The sequence below is a fragment of the Ambystoma mexicanum genome, chromosome 10 (assembly GCF_040938575.1).
Source record: "Ambystoma mexicanum isolate Mex_15411 chromosome 10, UKY_AmexF1_1, whole genome shotgun sequence".
NCBI classification, from domain to species: domain Eukaryota; kingdom Metazoa; phylum Chordata; class Amphibia; order Caudata; family Ambystomatidae; genus Ambystoma; species Ambystoma mexicanum.
In genome coordinates this window covers 977,148,280-977,167,413 of record NC_090932.1, presented here as the reverse complement: position 1 = coordinate 977,167,413, position 19,134 = coordinate 977,148,280, and positions in this window count along the sequence as shown.

Genomic DNA, 19,134 nt, shown 5'->3' with positions numbered 1-19,134 from the left:
CACAGTGAAGGATGAGAGTGCTGGACATCTTAACACGGACACTTTTATACAGTTTTTTAAACATTGTCCAGCCCCTCTCCGAACTAATAAGTTACATGATAGGATTCGTGCCCAGTTCACATGTCAAATATTATAACAATAGCAATGCAGCTCAGCAAAAACACATGATCTGAGTGTGTTATACATTGGGCCTCATTCCGACTTTGGAGGTAACCACGCTGCTATTTGCGGCATGGCTGCCTCCAAAATCGTTCCGACTCCGCCCTGGTGAATAGAGTAATTACCGGTCCATTGCAAGTTTGGAGGGATCGGTAATTCCCCATTCACCAGGGCCCTTCCCCATTCTCATTTGAGCCCCCATAGGGCTCAACGGGAATGGGGAAGGCGCTAATAATGGTACCGTAAATTACGGTACCATTATTTGCACTAAAGTCCATTTGCGGGTCCCGTCCTTAACGCCTGCTAAATGCAGGCGTTAAGGAAGGAACTGCAAAGGGAACTTGTAGTAGGGCGGTAAGGGTTTAACGGCACCAGTCTCGTTACTGGTGACTGTTAACCCTTACTGCCCTACTCGGAATGAGGCCCATTGTCTCATTGTTTATATGAAGATGAGGCTTGTGAGCGCAGACAATACTTGGATTTCAGTTCATTCATGTCTCAAGGTTTCTTTGCATTGAACAAACAGTCTGCTCTCGGTCAGCCTAAACGTTAACAAAACTCAAAGGTCATTTGGCTTGGCTGCAATTTGAAAACACAGTCCACCATTTTAGAACACAAAGCAGGAGTCAAAATCAAAATGGTGGATGATTCTTAAAATGGAGGCAAAGTCGATCGTAAATTGAAACATTTCAGACGCGGTTTTCGTGCAACTCGAATGGGCTTAGGCCAATAGTCATAACAAGGCGGTATTATATGAATGCAGTTTAACAGATCAATGAATAGTGAGCTCCACTCCAAGAAACACTATATAAATGTAGTACAGTTTATACTGGCATTTACAGGACAAGTGGATCTATCAGCAGTCCCGGTAGATCCGGAGATCTTCATGTATGGGGGTGAGCATTTCATTAACAGGTTTACTGGATGAGTAGGGAAAATTGTGAGGGTAGATGATGAATTTTTATTTAGACCATAAATACCTCTGGATGAGGAAGAAGGGCAGACTATTCCTATAGAATTGGAAGCAGCCTGTCATGGCCACTGGTCAAGGTCCATTATGTCCCACAGGGTCCCAATGGCCTTTGGCGCCAGGCTTATCTGAAAGTGTGCTCTGCACACAGTGTGCCTATTGGGAGCACATGCCAAAGTCTTAGGTAGTGGTAAGGTGGGGTCATAGGGCGAGGCTGAAGGGGAGTGGCTGGGGCCAGGCTACATAAGCCAGCCCCACCCGCATGCTGGCGCTTCGAGTTAGTATGCTGGTGCAGCGTAACGCTTACCGCCGTCTACAGATCCTTACCTGTTTCCACTTCTGCATGCTTATCTTCAGTCTCCGGAACTCCATCCTGCAACCATGCACATCTTACCTGAGACCAGCCATGCCATCGCCTGAAGCTCTGCGAATCCGATTCCAACTCTGCCGCAATCGCACGCATCTTACCAGAGACCAGCCACGCCATCGCCCGAAGCTCACCGAACCCAATTCCAACTCTGCAGCAACTGTGCATCTTACCTGAGGCCAGCCACGCCATCGCTTGAAGCACTGCTTACCCGATTTCAACTCTACAGCTACCGCGTGCATCTTACCTGTCTCTGTTGATCCAATTCTTGCAGCTCCTTGCGTTCTTACCTGTTCCGGACACCCAACATCACTGGAGACATCCTCCAGCTCAGCATCCTCACGAATTCTGCCATCAAGCGCCGTCAGACTGAACATGCAAGGGAGATTGAAAAACACAAGGTTAGCAACTGCATGAACTTTTAACGCTTAGCCGTGCATTTTACAAACCTTGAGCATCATCCAGAAACCCAACTCACCTTTCTAGTGGGTCTTCCAAATCCCTGTTGGCTCTGTTTTGAACTCTCTTCCATCACTGTAACTCCACGGGCCGTCTTCATACCTAAAGGGGAAGTATAGGACATTACAACATTACGGACAATAATCATTGGGAAAAACCAACAAAAAAGGATACAAACAATAATCATTGCTACAAAAACTTACCTCCAAGGTGGGATTGGTCGCAGCCAGTCTGGACCACCACGCACAAGGACCAGTGATGCAACTTGGTCTACTTACGGCACCACTGCGGAGAGCTCAACCTTACAAAATTACCGGTGAGGTGATATGGGAAAATGCATGCTCATCTCATTCTGGCACAAAGAGTTTGAGAGGGATCGAAGTTCCACAACAGCATTCTAATTACCTCTTACCTTTTCTCAAGAGTATACACAGCAACCTGAGCAGCCCACACCACCGCAATCGAGGGAGGAGCTCGAGCCAGGGGAGTCCAGTCCAAGTAGGGCTCCAACCGTGCCCCAACATCCCCGCAGAGACCAGGTGAGCGTAACAGAACGTGAAGCCTCTCTGAATCTCTGCCTGGGCGTTATGAGCACCTCAGAGACTGACCAGTTGGCCCAATTGCTGGGGACACTACTGGCTGAAGTGCATGCCTCCAGACAAGAGAAGAATGCCCTAAGAAGAGATCTCATTGTCGCTCGAGAACGAACTGACAACCTGGCCAGGCAAATGCTTCAAACTCATGCAGTGCAAGTTCCTTTATGTGGAATCGCACCAACCCCTTTGCTACAGCCATCAACCTCAGTTCAAGTGGTACTCGAGCAGGCTGTACCTTTGGCCCCACCCGAACAGTTCACTGGTGACCCCAACAAAATGCCATATTCATGAACCAGTCTCGTCTTCACTTTTTGTGCCGCCCTGTGGCCTTCCCTAACGGTAGCGCCAGAGTTGCCTTTACACTTTCATACTTGGGAGGCAGCGCAGCAGACTTGTCCATACCTCTGGTAAACCAGGATGATCCTGTACTTCACAATTTTGGGGAATTTCAACAGGAATTGGAAAAGTTGTTTGCTAGGCACACCCAAGGACAAGCTCTAGATAACGAACTGTTGTCCCACAGACAGGGAAGCTATGATCTACTGACATATATAGACACCTTTAATCATCTCATTGCACAAACCAATTGGCCCAAAGAAAAGAGGACCACATTGTTCTTTCGAGGATTGCAAGGAGAATTAAATGATGTACTAGCCCAAGTGGTCAACCCTCCCGCGTGTTGTGCTGAATATACTAGTCTGACGGTACAACTAGATCATAGGTTACAAGACCGAAAGATGGACTGTTCAAGATCCGAAGGGAGGTTGGTTTATGTGCGGCCCAGGGCCAATCAAATTAAGACTCATGAACCCACCAAACCCATACAGATTGGGTGATTACGTGCCTCTATATCCAAAGCTGAGAGGGAGAAAATGAGGCAACAACTTTATTGATATTGCGGCAAGCAGGACATTTTCTTCGGATTGTCCAACACAACCTCACAAGAAAATAGTAGGTGCAACGGACAACAGCAATGATGAAAAAGATCAAACCCCGGAAAACTCCAGCGCCCGACAAGCGTAGGGGTCCACTTGTTGAGTGAAATGAAGAAAGTAGTTCAGACCTCACACCTAGTCAATCCGGTACTCGTAGTCCACCACCAGCAACCTTCAAAGGTACATGCTTTGGAAGCGTATATTGACAGTGGAACTGTGGGTAACTATATCAATCAAGATTTAGCTTCATGAATAGGCCTTCCTCCTCAGCAAAAACTTCAAGCGGAAAACATTACCGCAGTGGATGGCTCTCAATTGTCATCTGGCCCAGCAACGCAACACACTAACAAGGTTATGCTGATATGTCAGGACGGTCATCGGGAAGACAACTCCTTCGACCCTATCGGGGCACCCAGTTCCAGATGATCCTAGGAATGCCGTGGCTAGAGACCCATAATCTCAGGATTGACTGACAAACGTGAGTGCTGACCTTTCTGCAAGAATGTGCCAGAACCTGTTCCAAGAAGAACCTGAAGAACCAAAAAATCAAAGCAAAGACGATTCTGGGTCTTGCTGGTGCCTTCCCCCCGGAGTATCAGGACTATCAAGACGTGTTCCAAAAAGAACAAGCAAATACCCTGCCTCCACATAGACCATACGACTGCCAGATCGACCTGGTCTCCGGATCACAAATCCTGTGCAGTCGAATATACGCTTTAACGGAACAAGAAAATCAACAGCTGAGAGCCTACCTAGACCAGTAGCTAGCTAACAGATTCATCCAGCCATCTAAGTCTCCTGCATCCTCAGCTCTCTTCTTCGTACCCAGGAAGGAAGGCGACCTCAGAACGTGCATTGATTATAGGGCATTGAATCAAATCACTGTTAAGAACAGATACCCACTGCCACGCATCCCCGAATTACTGGACCAGGTGAAGAGTGCTCGAATCTACACAAAATTAGACCTGGGATGCGCCTTTCACCTCGTACATGTTAAAAAGGGCAACAAGTGGAAAACAGCTTTCCGAACCAAATACAGACTTTTCGAGTATCAGGTGATGCCCTTTGGCTTATGCAATGCACTAGCGGCATTCCAGTTATTTATGAACAATGTACTCCACAAACTGTTGGATGTCTGCGTCCTCGTTTACATTGATGATATCCTGATCTATTCACAGTCCAAGGAACATCATGGTGGCCATGCAAGGGCAGTGTTGGAAAAGCTTTGTCAGCATCGACTGTTTGCTAAATTAGAAAAATGCTCCTTCCATGTCACGGAGGTCGAATTTTTGGGCTTCATGCTTACTCCACAAGGAGTTCATGTGGATGCCCACAAAGTGGAGGCTATCCTTCAGTGGCCATCCCCGACATCTACCAAAGGGGTGCAGAGTGTTCTCAGGTTTGCTAATTTTTATAGACGATTCATCCCAGGATTTTCACAGATCGTCCACCCAATTACATCTCTTCTAAAAAAAGAATAAAACATTATTTTGGTCCTCCGAGGCAGAGAACGCCTTTCAGGAATTAAAACAAGCTTTTACCTCAGCACCAATACTTCGACATCCTCGAACTGACCTGCCTTACTTGGTCGAAACAGACACCTCCAGTATTGCCATGCAAGCAGTATTATCGCAAAAGGACCCAGAGACAGGGCAGCTTCATCCCATATCATTCTGGTCCCGTTAGTTTTCTGCACCAGAAAAGAATTATGCAATCACTGACAAGGAGCTCCCAGCCATCAGGTGAGCCTCCAAACCTGGAGACAGTACCACTTAGGGGCAAGACACACAGCCACTGTTATCACAGACCATCAAAACCTGCAATATTTAAAAACAAGTAAGGCTCAATCTTCCCGTCAACTTCGCTGGGCTCTTTTCTTTGCCGAATACCACTTAGTTATAACTTACAGGCCTGGAGTGTGTAACGGAAAGGCAGACGCCCTATCACGTATGGGAGAGGACAAAGACGCCTTCAGCCCATCTGAACCAGTAGCCATTATTCCCAGAGAGCGGATCCAAAATCAAATTGCTGCAACTACCTGCTGGGAAGACTTGAAGACTGATTTCCAAGTACAGATGGATCAGACAGCCCAGAAGGAATGGTTGGGTAAGGGAGACCAGTACTCCATCAAAGATAACCTACTATACTTTCAAGGAAGACTATATATCCAAGACAAGGAAGTGCAAACCAAGATAAAAGCAAACTATCACGAGTCATTGGTGGAAGGACACCCTGGAATTGGGAAGACCCGAGACAAGATCCATAAAAACTATTGGTGGCCCACCTGGAGAAAAGATGTCGCCCAGTTCATTACAACTTGCGGAGTCTGCGCACAAAATAAATCTCAGAAATTAAGTCCTGCAGTGTTGTTGCGGCCATTAGAAATACCACCAATGCAATGGTATACTTTGTCTTTGGAATTGATTACTGACTTGCCACCCTGTGAGGATTCAATACAATACTGGTTGTGGTAGACCTATTCTCCAAAATGGCACATTTTATTCCACTAAAGGGACTTCCCACTACTCTGGCCACAGTATTCCTAGAACAAATTGTAAAATTACACGGTTTTCCATCCGTATTAATTTTTGACCGTGGAACTCAATTCGTCTCAGCCTTTTAGAGAAGGTGCTGTAAACTAGCCCAAATCGACCTTCGTCTTTCCACGAGTCACCATCCCCAAACCGATGATCAAACGGAAAGGACCAATCAGACTCTGGAACAATACCTGAGATGTATGTTACAGCAAACAGAAGGGTCATGGAAAAACATTCTCTGGTTAAGCGAATTTGCATACAACAATTCTATCAATGCTAGCACTGGACAGACACCATTCTACACCATGAGTGGTCGGCACCCTAGAACACCCTCGTTTGATCCGCTTGACGAATTAGGAAGGCCAGAGATCACTTCTTTGCATAAAATTATTACTCAGTCTCTTAAAGAAACTACCGAAAACTTAAACTGAGCCAAGGAAGAGCAAAAGAAATTTGCAGACAGACATAGGAGAGAAGCCCTGCAAAATGAAGTTGGGGATAAATTATGGTTGGCATCTAAAAACATTCCATTAAAGCGACTCCCGGCCTTCCGTCCAAGATATCTCAGACCTTATTCCATTAAAGCAATTATTAACCCTGCAGCCATGAAGTTAGATTTACCAGCCAACATGCAAATCCATCCAGTTTTTCCTGTCTCTCTTCTAAAACCAGTGAAACTGGATACTCAGATTTCAACACCACCGGAACCAGAGATCATCGCAGGTGAACCTGAATACGAGGTTAAGAGTATTCTGGACTCCAAGAAAGTACATTCAAAACTATACTATTTGATCGATTTGAAGGGCTATAGTCCCCAGGACCGCAATTGAGAACCAGCTGAATTTGTCCATGCCCCGCGACTAATCAAACAATTTCACCAGGACAATCCTACCAAACCGGGACCAGGAGGAAGGACAACCGTGAGTGGGGCCTTGAGGGGGAGTGCTGTCATGGCGACTGGTCAAGGGCCATTATGTCCCACAGGGTCCCAATGCACACAGTGTGCCTAAGGCACATGCATCCAGGCCGGGTGCGGCCATTCACAAGTATTGGGAGCACGTGCATAAGTCTGAAGGAGTGATAACATGGGGCCACAGGGAGGGGATGAAGGGGAGTGGCTGGGGCCAGGCTATATAAACCAGCCTCACCCGTGAGCTGGCGCTTCGCATTAGTTTGAAGGTGCAGCGTAACACTTAACGCCGTCTACAGATACTTACCTGTTTCCAGTTCTGCATGCTTATCTTTAGTCTCCGGAACTCCATCCTGCAACCGTGCGCATCTTACCTGAGACCAGCCACGCCATCGCTCGAAGCACTGCTTACCCAATTTCAACTCTAAAGCTACCGCGCACAATTTACCTGTCTCTGTTGATCCAATTCTTGCAGCTCCTTGCATTCATACCTTTCCCGGTCGCCCGTTATCATTGGAGAAATCTTCCAGGTCAGCATCCTCACAGATTCCGCCATCAAGCGCCGTCAGGCTGAACCTGCAAGGGAGATTGAAAAACACAAGGTAAGCAACTGCATAAACTTTTAACGCTTAGCCGCGCATCTTACAAACCTTGCGCATCATCCAGAAACCCAACTCACCTTTCTAGAGGGTCTTCTAAATCCCCGTAGGCTCCGTTTTTAACTCTCTTCCATCACCACGTCTCCACGGGCCATCTTCATACCTAAAGGGGAAGGAAAGGACATTACAACGTTACGGACAATAATCATTGGGAAAAACCAACACAAAAGGATACAAACAATAATCATTGCTACAAAAACTTACCTCCAAGGTGGGATTGATCACAGCCAGTCTGGACCACCACGCACAAGGACCAGTGACGCAACTTGGTCTACTTAGGCCGCCCCTGCTGAGAAAAAACAGGACGGAGAGCTCATCCTTACAAAATCACAGGTGAGGTCATATGGGAAAACACATGCTCATCTCAATCTGGCACGAAGGGTTCGAGTGGGATCGAAGTTCCACCGCAGCATTCTCATTGCCACACCACCGCAGTCGAGGGAGGAGCTTGAGTCAGTGGAGTCCAGTCCAGGGAGGGCTCCAACCATGCCCCAATGTCCAGCCAGAGATCAGGTGAGCGTAACACAGCCATAGTATGAGGGGAAATTGCAACCATTGAAGGAGTAGATGACGAAGGCAGAGCATGGAGAACAGTGATAGCTCTTGAGGAACGCTACAGATTGACTGACATAAGGGATGAAGATATGATCAGATATGAACATATAGATGATGGAGTAGTGTTTTTTATAAGCATTACATATTGGATAAGGTTTGAAAAAAGGAAAGCCCCACAGAGAATGGCACAGATGTGGCAAAGACCAGCTTTCTTTCAAGAAGACATAGAAAAGGTGTGAAGTGTCCTTTGGACTACAGGCCCATATGACAGAGGCCTATTAAAGGGAATAGGGGAGATTAAATTAAAACTCAAGCCAGGAGCAATTTTACACTGAGCAAAACAGTACCCCATGTCCCGAGAAGCTGATGAAGGCATATTTAAGACTATTTCAGCGTTAATGAATCAAGGAATCTTAATCCCATGGGAATCCTCATGCAATACTGCAGTGTATCCGATTAAAAAATCTAAAGGGGAGTCTTGGAGATTTATCCATGACTTGCGCCCTCTTAATCAGATTGTAGAAGCAAAGTTTCCATTTATTCCAAATCCTGCAACAATATTTAGTTGAATCCCAGTTGAAGCTAAGTACTTCACAGTGATTGATTTGAAAAATGCATTTTTCTCGATCCCGTTGCACAAAGAATCACAAGACCTTACTTCCCTTACGTTCAGACAAAAGAGACTGAAACATTTTAAATTGCCTCAAGGGTACTGTGAGTCGCCGTCAATCTATAATAGGGCTCTACATACGGATTTAAGTAGCATTGAGCTCAAGAGTGCAGTAATTCAGTACATAGATGAAATATTAATCTGCAGTGAAACAGAGGATGAATGTAAGCAGGAGTCGGTTCAGCTAATGACTGTATTGGCAGACAAGGGATACAAAGTAGATAAGGAGAAATTACAGTATTGCCAGGAAGAGGTGTTGTACATAGTCTGGTTAATATAACATGAAGGAAATAATGTGACACCTGAGAGAGCTGAGGCTATCATGAAAGCACCAAAGCCAAATACAGTGAGGCAAATACAGTACAGCAATTTCTGGGCTTAAGCAATTACTTCAGGGCCTGGGTATTCGAATGCAGCATGCACACAAAACGGCTTTTGCAAGCACTTAAGAAAGCACAAGTTGGCAAGGAAAAGATGGAATGATCAGGAAATGGAGGAAGGATATGAGGAATTAAAAAGAGCAATTTGTGTGGCTCCAGTTTTGGGGATTCCAAATTATAGTGAAGAATTGTATTTGTTTTTGCATACTAATGGGTCAGTTATGACAGCAGTACTCACACAAAGAACAACACTGGGGCATAAACCTTTGGTGTATTACAGTGGGATTTTAGATACAGTCATGAGAGGACATTTTACATGCGAACAATCTTTGGCTGCTGCTGCATTTGTGATTGAGAATTCCACAAGTATTACCATGGGCTGTGCAATGATGCTATAGGTGGAGCATGCCTTATTTGCCATGTTAGAGAAACCTAAAGGTACATTGACAACACAAAGAGCTTCTGTGTACGAAGCAATGATTTCTAATCCAGCAATTAAAATTGTTAGATGTAAAATAGTGAACCCAGCCATGTTTGTAGCTGAACCTGTAGAAGAAGCGATCATGTTCATGATTGCACCAACTCTGTTGAATTTTATGATGATATACACCGTGTGAAAGAAAATGCTTTAGTGGGAGGGGAGATTCTTTTTATTGATGGTTCTTCACAAATCAACCAAACTAGTGGTGAGAGGCATTCAGGATCAGCAATTGTAAGACACAGATTAAATGGTGAATTTGAGGTAGTGGCAAGTGCAACACTACCATCCAATTTTTCAGCACAGGCAGCAGAATTGATAGTGCTTATTATTGCGCTTGAGAAACACAAGGATCAGGAAGTGATGGTGTACAGTGACTCCGCCTGTGTGACGTCAACCGTACACGCAGGGCCGTCACTTTGGAAAAGGAAAAGTTATCTCTGCACACTCCAGTGCAACACGCGTCTTTATTGGACAAGCTCATTAAGGCACTACAACTCCCAGTAGTCATAGCAGTCGTAAAATGTGCAGCGCATACTGAACAAACAGATATTATCTCTCGCAGAAACGAAGCAGCAGACTTAGAAGCCAAAAGGTTTATGTATTCTTCAGAAATTTCGAGCTTTGAAACTGATAATGTTAAAGAAGTATTAAATAGAAGCATGTTAGTATGAGAGGGTTTTAATATGCTGTACATTAAGCAACTAATAGAGGTACAGGGTACAGCCCCACAAGAAGAACATGAGCTATTGAGATGAAGGGGGTGTTCATTATCCCCCGTGGAAGCATGATGGAGACAGGAATGCACTGGAAACCCAGTGATGACAGCAGCATTACTGAAAGTCACACTTGAGCAGCTGCATTACCACGCACATTGAACCCAAGAAAGTATTGCTGCCACCATTGAAGAGGACTAGTTTGTTCCCAATATATTGGAACACGTTGCACAGTTCAATGTGAATTGCATTGTGTGTACGACGTTTACAGCAAGACATACACTAAGAACAATCAGAGGAGTAATACCCCGTCCATATGGAACGTTTCAGCATTTACATAACGACTATGTCAATATGCTGCATATATCTAATGGATATAGATGTCTGTTAGTGGTGGTGTGTCCCTTTTCTAGATGGATCGAAGCGGGTCCTTGTACACATCCTGATGCCACATGCGCAGCAAAGTTCCTAGTGCACAAAATATTTCCACGATGGGGTGTGTGTGAAGTATTAAGGTCCAAAAATGGGCCACCATTTGTCAATGAGCTGTTTGAACAAATGGGGCTGTTATTGAGCATCAAGCATACATTTTCTTATGCTTATCAGCCACAAGCAAGCGAGATATGTGAGTCTCAACGGCCCCTTAAAAGAAAGAATAGCAAAGATCAGATTCATTTTGAAAAAGGAATGGCTATATTGCCTACCCCTAGCCTTGTATGCCCTTCAAAATCAGCCAGTTTCGGGTCATCACCTTATGCCCCATGAATTAGTAATAGGGCGCTGCATGATGATGCCCCTTAAACCCCCATCTAGAGTCAGGAGTGATGCCCAGAGTGTACTGCAGACTCTAGGTGATGAGATGCATGATTATTTGACATGTATGACTACAGGTGTTTCTTTCATTCAAGATCAAGTCAAGCATCAGAGGAAGGGGTTAAAGAACACGGAAGAGGATGGCCCAGTAACTGATCCAAGCAAATTATTGCCACCAGCAAAGTTGTATGTTGCAGATCAAGTGCTTATCAAAAATGTAACCCGTAGATGGCATGAGCCAAGATATAATGAACCTTTTCAAGTAGAGGAAGGTTCCCCTACTGCAGTTAGGGTGGCTGGAAGAAGAGCTTAGGTACATTTGGTCAACGTAAAGATCTACAAAGGCAAGACCCTCCCTCGAGTACCCACAGACTGGGAAGTAAGACAGGAAGAAGAATTTCTGCATGCGCAGACTCGATCGATAACCAAGAAAAAGGATTATAAGGCAATATGCCTCATTATGACCCAGGCGTTAAGGGGTTAACAGTGCTGTTAAAGGTTGTGGCGCCGTTAACCCCTTAACGCCTTACTACGAGGTCCCTTTGCAGCTCCCGACCTTAACAGCTGGTACAAGCTGTTAAAGTAGGGACCCTCAAAGGGACCTTGAAGGTAATTACGGTACCGCAATGTGCGGTACCGTAATTACCGCCTTCCCCATTCCCATTGAGCCCTATGGGGCAAAAATGGGAATGGGGAAGGGCCAATGGTAAATGGGGAATTACCGCCCTGCCAACCTTGGAATGGGGTGGTAATTCCCCAGTTCACCATGGCGGATTCGGCAAGTTACCGGTGTTAACCATGGTGCTAATAGCACCATTGGTTAACGCCAGGGTCGTAATGAGGCCCAATGTGATTTAAAACATTTATTTTGGACTGTTAGTCATTGGACACTCCTTCAAAATATTAGCAGGAAGTGTATGGACTTGCAAAAAATTCCAGAGCTTAAACATACTTTTTAGAGATTCTTTGAAAAAAGTTAAAAGCATATCTGCACTTTACCCAAGCGCCAATTTATTCATTTAAAAATTGGAAGAGAGCTCCATACCCAGATTCATTTTTCGGAAGATATCTGTTATTAAGAATAACATATGACACCAGCCGATAGTGACACACATAGGTTTGTTGTCGCAGTTTTTGTGTTTATAGTCCAGTCATACCCTACCTCGTTAGGAGAGGTGTTAATATTCTCACTTTTCTCCATGATCCAAAGAATGGCCCAGCTATAAGAAGGCTTTTGATTGTAATAATTGAACAGATTGTGCAACTTCGAATGTGATTTGAGTAATTGACTTTTGCAACGTTTGCAGGCATAACGTGAGCTACAGGAAGACATTGGATTCTGTGGGTACATTCTTTGCAAGATTCCCTTTAAGTACAATACCATATAGTGAATGGACTACAGTTACAGTTCACAGTTTCTGTAGCATGTCTTTGATTATGCTTGAATGCTTTTAGTTTTGTAGGTAATGAAAACATATACATATTCATCAGTTTTCTGACATTGTCAGGCCAGAAAGTTCTCTAGCTCATGCATAATTTCTCTGATTGATAGCTGCAACAACATTAATGTAATTTAAGCAGCTGTTCAAGTTGGACCGATGCAAAGATCTAGCTGGGAATGTCTTAAGACTTTCAGAAACAAAACAAAGAGGTACAATAGTCCAAAGGTGCCTCAAAAATACAGTATTTGACTCTGTGTTCTTGCCTATTTTTTCTTAATGATAAAATAAAACAACAGAATCCTCTCATTAATCAACTTGTATGACTTCATTTTGGACCATGAAAGTTAGTTTGCTCGATGCATTTAATACGAACTGTCCACCTTCAAAAACACATGAGATCCTTTCTGTTTTGAAAATAAATCTAGGTTATGCAAAGTTTTCCATCAGGCACATGTCACCTTATTGCATAAGTAACCTTATCATTGCAAGGTGGCTGGATGGGTAGTGCAACGCTGCACAATCGTACTCCAATGACTACTGTACCTAACAATATGTTGGTACTCATATGCTCCTGCCATGCACATGGGTTGAAGAATTGTGCCGAATGATGTGGCAAGCCCCAACCCCTTCACACCTGGAGCAGAATAGAGTATAATGACCATATTATTTTGATTGATGTATTTGTATAGCAATACATCAAAATGTATCTTTTTTGATTCACACTGATCTAGCGGTTAGAAACCACTTCCTGGTATGAAATGCTTTATTTATTTATTTTTACATTTGTAAAGCGCCTAAGCCCTCAGACATCAGAGCGCTGTTGCGGATCAATTATATTCAAATATCGCTAGATACACAGACAGTAAAAGTCAATGGGCAGGTTGTGGCATGGTTAGACAAAGAGCTAGGTTTTCAGTGCTTTGCGGAACGTGGTCGTGAGTGTTTGTAGCAGTCTGGAACATTCCAGGAGCCTCTTTTAGGGAGAAGAAACTGAGCTTGAGGGTGGCTTTGTGTGCAAAGATATGCTAGGGACGTGTTCAATTCATGTGTGTAGGGCATTGCAAGGTCAATGGGAGAGGGGAGAGGAGGGATTAGAAGTGTAATCGAGCCAATGCATGGAGGATGTGAGGGCACACATATTGTGAAGGGGGCTAGAGCAGAGAGCATGAGGAGGATAATATCTGGAGATCCAGGTAACCAAATAAGATTGGTGGATGAAGTCTGTACTTTGATTTAAGAAGAACCAGAAGGAAGGCGAAGAGGGTATAGGGAGAGATGGGAGAACAGTGGGAAATGGTGTATGGAGTGTGAGCTGTAAAGCTGCACATTTTTGTTCAAGGGGAGCTTGTGAGACACAGACTCCTGGGGAGGCTCCAACTGCCGTGGAAGTGACCGATTTCAAGTGTTCATGTGACATATTTTTGTGGAGGGGTACATGAGAATAGGTGGATTTTCCAGATGCTGAACAGGTTTAGTTTGTTAGTAGTAGTGGAATAAGTGATACACTTATGGCGGTGTATGGCCCCTGTGGAAGACGACCCCACGATTGTGAGCCTTGGGAGGAGGACAGGAAGTCAGGAGGAAAGGGAATGGGTGAGCAAATAAGAGTAAGTACTTCTCAGAAAAAAATTAAAATATTCCATTAGACTAGTTTACATCTTGATTGGAGTCAAAATGAGCCTGTACCTATTGTTTTAAATGTATGAAAGCACAATGAATGGCAAACCAAGTTGAACTCTCCCAAAGGGGATTCATGGAATACATGTGCATCGTTATCAAGTCCCTCAAAGAGACTGGAACATTTTAAGAGCACCAAAGGTATCAAACACATCATTCCTCATCACGTCTCCAGTCCAACATCCTGTGTGATAATGCAGTAAAATAACGTTAAAAAGAAACAAAAGAACACTCATTAAGTAGGCCCAATCACATTCCAACAAATTATAATATCACATGAAAAAGCAGTGACCATCTTGGGAGCAAAACACATAGCAATGATAATAGAAGTAATGTAACAGTTTATTACAAGGCACAAAAAAGCCGGGGAACTCCTTCCCCTACAATGAATGTGGCGCACAATAAAAGGCTTTTTATTTTTTTAGTATACTACAGATTCTTTTTGAGTAGGCCTCCAACCCGTCTTGCACCCAACCTCCACAAACACCCTGTGTCACAATGGACTAGAAACCAGGCCGCTGTGTATCAATAAGGTATTTATTAATTTATTATTTAATGAAAAAGGAAAATCAACCAATAACATCATCCACCAGTGCAGTGTCAGCATAAAATGCAATAATATCTACAAAACGACCATGTTAAGATACACTGTCACAGTTGCTTCCTTTTTTGAATGGCAGAACAGAAAAATAAGAATTTACCACACAATGATAGAACTAGCGTTAAGAACTCCACCTGCAACACTCAAGCCCCCGAACATCAATTGGACGTGATTCCTTTGAATGGAAGGCAGTGGCAGAGAGTAATAATAGAGGGTGAAAAAACGGTTTTGGTGGGCTCACAGAAACAATATGGGGAGCAAGCAAAACAGGGGGAAATCAATTTTTGGAGCACCAATGGATGAATGTTTTTTTTAAATATTTCTCACAACTGCTAGTGAAAGAGATAGAAAACAGGGAATGTGCTTGCTTATGTTTATAAACACAGGCAGAGCTTTTAGGGAATACTAATCCGAACACAAGGAGAACATAGATTTTTATAATGTGCAGTACATACGCCATGGAAATGGAATGCAAAGTAAACATTGTTTTGACCATACAATAGGGAAAGAGGAACAGAAATGGAAAGTATGTTATGGAGATGACAAGCTTAATTTCAATAGAAAAGAAAATGCAAATGGAATTCATGTTTAACTGAAGCTACAAATAACAGGTAGACTCTGGTAAAGGGGTTAGCTCACAACAACGAAATCAGCTTTGGTTCAGGATGACAAATGCAAAGAGGAATGGCAATGGCAAATGGAAATTTGTTTATCAGGGCCTTAAGCACAGGGTGAAGTGTGCTTCTTAGATGACAAGGGCATTAATTATTTTGGGCACCACTTTATAAAAATAACAATTAAAACACTGGGCAAAAAGCTTCCTGGTTTTGAATTCCAACAATCAGAATCTCGTTAAATTTAATGGGGGAATTAGTTGATTAACTTGCAAAAATACTAAGGATTTACACAGACTAACTAGGGTTTTTTTCAATGGGGATTTGCTAACATACACAAGCAAACAAGATATTCTTCAATGGGGAGATGACTGCACTGCATTGAAAATTGGGGTTTTCATTGGGGAATTTTCAATGGGGGATTTTCATTGGGGAAATATTGGATGCAATGCTACAAGAATGAAGGGCTTTTGCAATTTAGGATTCAGGTTATTGCTATTTACATAACACGCCTTTGATTAAGGCCCATGAAAGCCAGCTACATCACAGGACACTCTGGAAAGATAGGGTGGGAGTCTGGTTACTCCACTCTCAAAGATGCTAAGTTTCAGAAGCCTTCTCCCCATCCTCATTTTTGTGTCTCCCCATGTTTTCTTTGTGCCTGTCCCCTGTCCTAGTGCAGTCCCCCTTATGTAGCAGATATTACATCACCAATTTTACAATCTAATGGAAGTACTTCGCAATAATCACTGCCACTAGGATTGGACAGTTACCCTTTCTCTCTCTGCCCCCAGTCAGGATTGGTTTAGGGGTTTGGAGCAACATCTGTCTTTTCCCATTTGTCATCATCCTTTGTTCTCCTTTCAACTGTTTGGCAAAAACTAGTTATGTGCCATTGTTCACTTAGAGGGTTTAGCTTTCAATACTGCCACCAATGTATTCATCACACTAGACGTGAAATATTTGTATTCAAATATTCCACAGTCGGAATCTCTTCCCATCATAAAATTCTTTTTGGACAAGAGATGCGACCCTCAGCAGGTGCCTAGTGAATTCCTCATCAACCTTCTTGAAATTGCACTTGCAAAGAACTATTTTCGGTTCAAGGAGGACTTCTTTTTACAAATTAAAGGTACCTCCATGGGAGCCTCATTTGCTCCAAATTATGCCACACTTTTTATGTGGGCTTTTGAGAAGGTTTCCATCTTTGATGAATCCAATCCTTACCTTCAATCTATTATCTTCTACCGTAGAAATATAGATGACATTATAATAATCTGGGACAGAACTTTGGGTAACCATGAAACCTTTCTCACATGGATAAATTCGTTGAATGACCACCTTCGCTTCACCATGACTTCTGACAATATGTCAATACCTTTTCTGGACCTCCTATTGAAGGCTAAAGATGGGGTTATTGCAGTGGATTTATACCGCAAGCCCACTGACAGAAACACTATCCTCCACTTTGAAAGTTTCCACCCCCAATCTCTTAGAGTCAGCATTCCCTATGGCCAATTTTTAAGGGCAAGGCGCAATTCCACTGACAAAAAAGACTTTGCCAAACAGGCCGACGTTATTGAAGACAGACTCATGGATTCTGGATACCCAAATCATGTATTGCATCAATCTCATAAGAGGGCACACACCAGCATCGAGAGATTCTTTTGACCAAGAACACTTGCGGGAAACCTACCCAGTCCAGAATAGTTTGTGCAATGACTTATAATACTCACCATTCAGCTACTAAGAAAGCAATTAGCAAGCATTGGCATCTCTTACAGTTGAACCATTCTGATCTGGCTCGTCCCATGTTTGTGTTCAGAAAAGGTAAAAACCTAAAGAGTTGGCTTTCTAAGGCCGATAGGTCTTTGCCTTTGACATGTCCTAGAACTATTACCGAGATGTGGGGGATGAACAAAGTTATGGCCATTTTCCATGCGGGTATTGTTGCCACTGTGGGTCAACCACAGCCACTACCACTGTAAATATCAAAAACAGGGTATGGCACCTTAGGGACCATACAAAATGTAATTCGGAGAACGTCATATATGCGATTACATGTCCCTGCGACAAGACCTACATAGGTAATACATCTAGACCTGTGAAACTCAGAACTTCTGAACACAAGTCTAAGATTCGTACTGGTAGCCCCACATCTCCCCCTGCACTCCATTTCGTAGAAAATCAGCATGACTGCAATGATCTACGCTGATGGGCGCTAGAACAAGTAAGAGGTTTTGATACCTCTGCTAATAGACTATCCACTCGAGAAAATTGGTGGATTTACAACACCCAAAGCCATACAGTGGGCCTGAACTCACAGAAAAGAGTGGGCTTCCACCACCCACACATTTGTACAAACTTAGAAGAATTGTCCTTGCAGCTTAGACCATTTTGCCTTTATTTAGAAGGATTGCTGTCTCAGCCAAAATCATCAAGCTTCTAATCTTGTTTGTATTATAAATCTATTGTGCTATGTTCTCATACACATTTCATAGTTTTTCCAACAGTCTGTGTGTGCTTTAACCTATTTAACTTATTTTTTCTTCTGAAGTCTAGTCTAGATAATTCTAATGGGTTTATTCATTAATTCCGTGGTGACGTATGTTCATCAACCCTTTTTTTTCTTATTATTCGTGACTACTTTCATCTTGTGTATTGGGTTCATTTCATACATCCATTTTATTTAATTTCTGCAACTTGAGTGAGTGGCACAGTCGCCTTGGCCCATCATTTTTTATTTTGCAACTTGGGCTGTGACCGAAAACTTTGTAACACCAGACATGGCCTGCTCAATAAAGCCAGCTGACGACTGGCTGGGCCCAGCACTGGTGTACCTCGTGCTGGTAATTAAGCAATTTCGTTCCAAAGCATGACGCAGCACGCCTAGACCTGCGCCCCCACTTTTGGTTATTTAAATTCGTCCACCGATGCTCTGCGGGAGAGCTATTGAGGCTCACGCGTAGACTGACGGTGAGTTGGGATGTTGGATTAGTTGCTTTAACATTTAAAAATCGTTTAGTCGCTTGTTGTGAATCAGGGCACATTGGGATTAAATTGGGGGGCTACTTAGAGTGCTAATTTAGGCACGTCGGGGTTGAAGCGTGGCTGCAGTTGTTATTATCATTGGCATTCTGCCAGCAGCCATGCCTGCCTTTAACCAGCATGGGATACATTGATCTCGGCTATACGCTGAGACGGCCGTTATTTTCTTGCATTTCCACTCTGGTTGCCGCTTACTCTAAATATGCACTACATTTGCCGCAACTTCAGTGTTTTTTGTTGTAGCGGCTTTATTGCCTTTATTATTATTTTTCATTGTTTTTGTCAATCTTTTTCCTTACTATTGGAGGAATCTTTTCAACATCATGGGGTGGGTGATGCATTTCTTGCATTTGGTCTATTTGCCTCGTAACCCTCAATATTGACTGTTCACACAGTCTGTTCATTTATTTATGTCACTTCAGCTATCTGCGCACGTATCAGAACACGGTGAACAATACTAGGCTCCGGTAGGACAGACCTTTCCAGATGCCTTATTGTGACCTGTTGATCGCGACACAATTGTGCGATTGAACTCCAATGTTCGTGGT